Source organism: Gadus macrocephalus, chromosome 7, assembly GCF_031168955.1.
Source record: "Gadus macrocephalus chromosome 7, ASM3116895v1".
Classification (NCBI taxonomy): domain Eukaryota; kingdom Metazoa; phylum Chordata; class Actinopteri; order Gadiformes; family Gadidae; genus Gadus; species Gadus macrocephalus.
Window position 1 is genome coordinate 21792116 of NC_082388.1, and position 6050 is coordinate 21798165.

General features: G+C 44.7%; 1 protein-coding gene across 1 annotated transcript in view; it reads left to right on the forward strand.

Annotated features, from left to right (window-relative positions):
• The window catches only part of klf8 (Kruppel like factor 8), a gene marked incomplete at its 5' end in the record, with an annotated part of 11886 nt that extends 9013 nt beyond the window's left edge, over positions 1 to 2873 (forward strand). Inside the window, 1 exon segment of the mRNA XM_060057396.1 lies at positions 1 to 2873. This exon segment is cut by the window's left edge and continues 2043 nt beyond it.
• Positions 2874 to 6050: the final 3177 nt, after the last annotated feature.

Sequence of the window (6050 nt, forward strand, 5' to 3'; positions counted from 1 at the left end):
GTACTACTCACCTCGTGTTGGTTTCCAAGGCTGTGCGTGTCCCACATATTCGGGACACGTTTAATTTATTGTTTCACTGGCTAAAGGCTCCAAGGTCAACACGGTCGCCAACGTCGCCGTTTTCTTGTACAGAGCGCATGTGTTCCAGCACGCCCCCCTCTGACAGGGCCATCTCGTTGTCTTCCCAGCCTCCCACTCCACACTGAGAACGAGCAGAGAGACAGCGACCGTGCGAGTCATCCCAACTCCGACCAGCATAGTGGCTCCTCAATCAGGTTTTTTTTGGGAAAAATCTTTTCTGTTTATGAAAAAAAAAAACATCAAAAGAAGCCCAAGAGTTGCATTTTATCTGCTTAACATCTGCCTGCTTTGGAGCCAGACGATAGCCTCGGTTAGCGTTCTCGGCCTTCTTTTAGGAGCTCTGGCTGAGGTTCAGTAAAAATGTTGTCGATGACATCATCGGGGACCCACCGTGGTACAGGCCATCTGGCCCCTTGCCGTTGCCTAGCGACGGCCTCGAGGCAGGCTGATTGGATCCCTGACGATGGTCAATCTGTCGGTGAGGTGGCTCTGGGCGAGACAGGAGGACGCTGGGTTGGCTTGTAGTTCAGACCGCGGTGGTCTTGTCACACTTCCCGCTGCCAGTGCTGGGCTATTAAACCGTTGGGCGGTGGTGTCTTGTTCAGGGTGAATCCAGAGATGTCTCTGTACACAAAACGTCCACAGCACCCCCCCCCCCCCCCCCCATGCCCTCATCCTCCCGGGGATCAGCCTGTGAATACGAAATCTTTGCCTTACTGAATTTGGAAGTCGAGTAGGACATTTTTGAATCAGGTTTCAAATGAAATCTCCCTTGATTCGCTTGTTTCGGATCGGCAGAGTCCCTGTCTCAAGCAGGTGGGCTTCTCTGTGGGGCTGAACTGAATTATGCAACCTATTGCACACCTTGTTCTGGAAGCACTGAGGACCCGTTTGTACTTTGGGAGCTTGTTGGTCCGCTGTTAAACACACATCTTATCATAAAAACACCTGGCTCCCCTCCATGTTGCCACTGGCCTTCTGAAAGAAAAAAAAAGCACAGACAACAAATCTATTTTAGTATCTTTAAATGACCGCTATGACGCTTGGTATTTTGACCTATCCCTTTAAAGAAGTTCAAACATTAAAAAAATTCGGGAATGCTGTGGTTCTTAGCCAATCAGATGTTTCCATCGTGATCTCTATTGTTCTAGAGGCTGGCAAGCCACAGACATCGTCACGTTTCTGTTGACTGCTTAGGGTGATGAGTGCATGGCAGGCATGCGACGCATCATAACAAACCCTCTTAACATCTCACTCGAACGATGCCCGTTCAGATCTGACGTGGGGTAATCTCATCAACGGTTTCTCATTCGGTTGAATCTAGGGTTTTTCGTATATATTTATTTTTTTGGATCGAAAAACTGATAACATTCAAGGTTTTCACTGTTTTCAAAACACTTTGAAAAAACATACAAAAAGGCAGTCTCTTCCCTACCGGTATCCAGAGAAATGATGTTTGACCACATTGAGACACTTGGCGAGGAAAGTTTTTGTTTTTCTTTCATTTTTACCCAATTCAGGAAGGCGCAACATTCCTGTGTCTGTCGCCCTCTCTGCTTCATTTAAAAAATGTATATGTTACTAAGCACATCTTTCTAGAAAAAAATATATGCATTTGATTGCAAAAAATTGTATTTCTTTTGTAAACTGTTGATAAAGACCTAATGGACAATGAGAAATAAGAGAAGTCGATGTACATACGTGTATATAATCAAAGTGCAGAGTTAATGTTAACGGGTGAATCTCTATTTTTAACACTGACTAGATAATGTGAAAGATATGCTTCTGTTTTTGTCCTTTCTGTCTTCTTTTCAATCTAATACATTTGTATCCTGAGGAGAAAAAAAGGTCCCAGTTTGTGTTGTGCACATTTGTGTTGCATGAAGAGTATTGGTTTTAAAAGTTTGTGTGTGTGTAAGTGTGTGTGTGTGTGTGCGTGCGTGTGTGCGTCTTTCAAACAACGAGGTGCTCTTATCAGTGGTCTCCGAAACATCTTAAACCCATCAAAACATTTTGTGACCTCTGACCTTTTCTATCTTTGAAGGGATCCATTCCTATTGGTCCATCCGTGCCCCACCCTAACCTAATCCTATAATTAGGATTGGTCCTCCCAAGGATGTCACTAGCGCTTTCGACCTCCAGTATCAATGTGGTGAAGCTAGGGTCCATTTTACCATGACATTCACTTGAAAGACAACGTGTTCCACATCATATGAAACTAAAATTAGAAATTCTAAAATAACGTACGCATATTAGTTTACTTTGTTAATCGTCCGGTCGACACGAGGGTAAAGGAACACCATGTTCACAGCTTGCGTGGAATGGGAAGCGTCTGTAGCCGAGGGTGTGAGGAGGTTCTGGGACACTAGGGGGAGCACCTGGCGTCAACACACGTGGTTTGGATGCTCTGACTCGCTTGCCTTTTTGTCCGTCCGTCGGTCTGCGGCTCATGGTTGTGCTTTGACTTTCCCTCTGTTTTCCGCTTATACATCTTCTTCATCAATCGTTTCTAGGTATTTTATAATGAATGCAGTAACTGATGGGCCAGTACTATATTTACTCAGTGCAATGCAGTTATCGTTATAATATTACAAGTTATACATTTTTTTATGTATTTTTTGGTTTTGTTTGTATTTGTACAGAACAAATCTGCAAAGATCAACACGGAAAACGAGTGCTTTTTTGATACTGTGATCCATGGTGTTGAGAAGTCGGTTTGTCCCTGTAAAGTTGTGATCATCCCCTCCCTTGACCACTTCTTTTATAGAATAATAAAAAAAATGTTTTTGGTGCATTTTCTTCCCTTCCTCTGTGCATTACCATAACCTACCATTCTAGCATTGTGGATTCACGTGTATAGCATATAGCCAGGTCTTACATAAATAATCAACCGCTGACATTTCTTTAAATCACTGGAAACACAAAGTAGGCCTACTTTATCTGATGACAGATCTTCACATTGTCAATAGTGTCCAGACCGGCAGCTGAGCATGGGAGGTCGTTGGTATATTTAAACAATGAAGGGAAATATCTTGACGATTATAATTCATAGTTGTTGGGCCAACAATATACTACTTGTATACTTATACTCAGGGTATGCCTATAGCCTCCCAGTTTTCTACTCCTAACAGTAAGTTAATTAAAGTTTACAAGCATTCTTAACAGTTCCATGTTTTAAAAAATATTTTATAACATGCAGAGGCTGCAGTTTATATTTTACACACACAAAAAATATATATTTATAAACTCAAGTCCTCGACGTCAATGGAAGGACTATAGTCACAGAATAACACCTATTCATACATTAATTAATGTACAAATGTATGATTGTTTTGAACCACTAGAAGGCAGAAGGTACGTCATGTAGTCGATGCATCCGTAGCTCTTTTATCCAAAGGCTGCCAACTTTGGTGTCAGCATGTGGTTGTAAGTACAACCAATGGCCACAAGGGGGAACAATGTGACAGGAATAGCACTACGGGGGTCAAGTAAGGTAGAGAATTCAAAGCTATTATGAATTATTATTGGGTACAGATCTTGATGCCAAGACGCCAGTCTACTGGCATAAAAATACATGTCGTATCCTGTCTGCTCCTTTCAAGCCCAGGAGTTTGCAGTCTTCTTAGTTGAAATGTTACTCTTTAGGCTAAGAACATTAGCCAATACAAGGACGAGTTTAATCAATCAGTGGCCTTGAATATACGTTTTTAATAGTATCAATTTATCTTATATTTCTTCTACTTGTAACTATCTATCCTTCCTCTCCCTCCCTTGCTCCCCCCCCCCCTACCATCTTAATCGATAAGTGGCCTTGAATATAAGTCAATCTTTCTTATATTTTGTCTTTTCTCATTATCTAACCTTCCTCTCTCATTCTCTCCCGCCCCCCTTCCTCGCTCTCTCCCCTCCTTGTCTCTCTCTTCGATTGACTTTATGGCGCCTCATGAGACATTGGTCAGGCTTTATGGCGGTCGGTAGGCCGGCGGCGTGTTAATCAATCATTAACCCAAACGAACCTGCATGGAGACGAGCACAGGTATCAAACGCACCTCTACAGCCCCACCCCCCCCCCCCCCCCCCCCCCCCCCCCCGACCTCTTGTTTGCCTATGGTATGTGATGCCGCTTTTCCACTGCATGGTACCAGCTCGACACGACTCGACACGACTCGACTCAGCTCGCATTTTTTGCGTTTCCACCGCGGTACCATGGTATCTGGTACCTGAAGTGGCTGCTTTTTCTAGTACCTACTCGCTCTAGGTTCCAAGCGAGCTGAGCCGATGCTAAAAGGTGACGTCGGCAGACGGCCGGCGACTGATTGGCCAGAGAGTGTGACGAAGTCACGAGAGCGACATGCTGGTAACATCCATAGCAGCGCCGCAGCCAACATGTTCCACTTCTCGCGTACACAAATACGTCACGGCCCTTTCGCGCAGCCGACCCCGCCCACGTCCAGGAGGTACTATTTGCGGTGGAAAAGCACCCGTGCTGCTACCGTGTCGAGTCGTGTCGTGTCGAGTCGTGTCGAGTCGAGCTACATGTGCGGTGGAAAAGCGGCATAGGGTCTACCGTCAAGTCAGTTGCATAACAGAACATGAAAGACGCAACAAACCAAAAAACGGGACAAATCAGACAAAATACATTCCACCCTTCATATAGTGACTATAGGATAAAATCACTTCAAGCGTCGGTTTGAAATATGCGTGAGGGATTAAGTCAAGTTGTGTCTACATGCCCTCGTTAAAATAAGTTAGTAGGCTACTTGTGGAGACGGCCTCCCACTTGAAAAAGAAAAATGATAGGCCTATAGTTGTTTCTCTTACTGAATAAAAAACCCTTAGTGAGTGAAACCCCCAAATTGTTTGTGGAACAACTGTTTAAATGCTCGTGTCACTAACCAACAAACGATAACTGACATGTTTCTGTGCCTCGCATCCATTCGCCCACTTTTTAAACGCCCCCAGAGCGCCCCCAGGTGGGCAATCAGGTACCAACGCCCTCTGTGTATCGATAGATGATACGCATTGGACACGTTTCAGATTCAGTTTGTCTCAGAGCGGATCTTTTGCTTTGAATGTTCACATCATATCCTGTCAGCCCTATATGCTACCACACCGCTGGCCCTAGCAGACTACTAATCCTCTAAAAAAACAATCTCCATCCATAGGGCAAAGTGTTTCACTGTGACACAGTGAAACTTGTCTTTGAGGGGGTTAGGGTGAGGGTTAGTGTTATTATGCGTACTTAAAGGCCAATGAAGGCACCCTGACGCAAGTGAGCTAGCGTCAGACAAGTCTCAACAGCAACTGAGCGAACCGACTTATGACTCAGGGAGGAATGAAGTGGAAGGGAGCCATACTGTTCAAGGAAAAGCACTACAGGTCCAGCGGCAAGGACGCTTCAAGGAAAAAGTGGAGGGGCGGGGGGGGGGATCCCTGCAGATTTACAAAACATACTTATAGAGAACCATGCGTGAGAAAGAACACACAACTAAGGAATAACTAACCATACTAGTGTTTGTATTTCACTTAAAACAATGGTACTTAACCTTGGTGTCGGGAGCCCATTTGGGTCCCCTGATATGCATTTGGGGTCACAGGAGATTGCTGACACAAGCTGTAGATATTTGATGAACCATTTTTGCCATCCATTATCTTGTTGAAAAGCTATCAATACGATCGGACTGCCTAATGTCTTATAGCCACGATCAAACTACTTATAATCTTGCTGTCAACCGTTTGAATGGAGACCCCAAGGGCAGGCGGTACGACAATGATACAGACGATGACGATGACATCGTCGGTGAGCCCGAGCAGAGGTTCGAACTTTACAGTGAGGGCATGTACGGTTTCAGGGGGCCATGCTCAGCAGCACTTTGGCAGTGAGGATGATTGGTACGACTCTGAGGCCCTCCGACTTGCTGAGACATACTCTGTGGATATACAGTAGATGCCAGTTATGCTTCTAACAA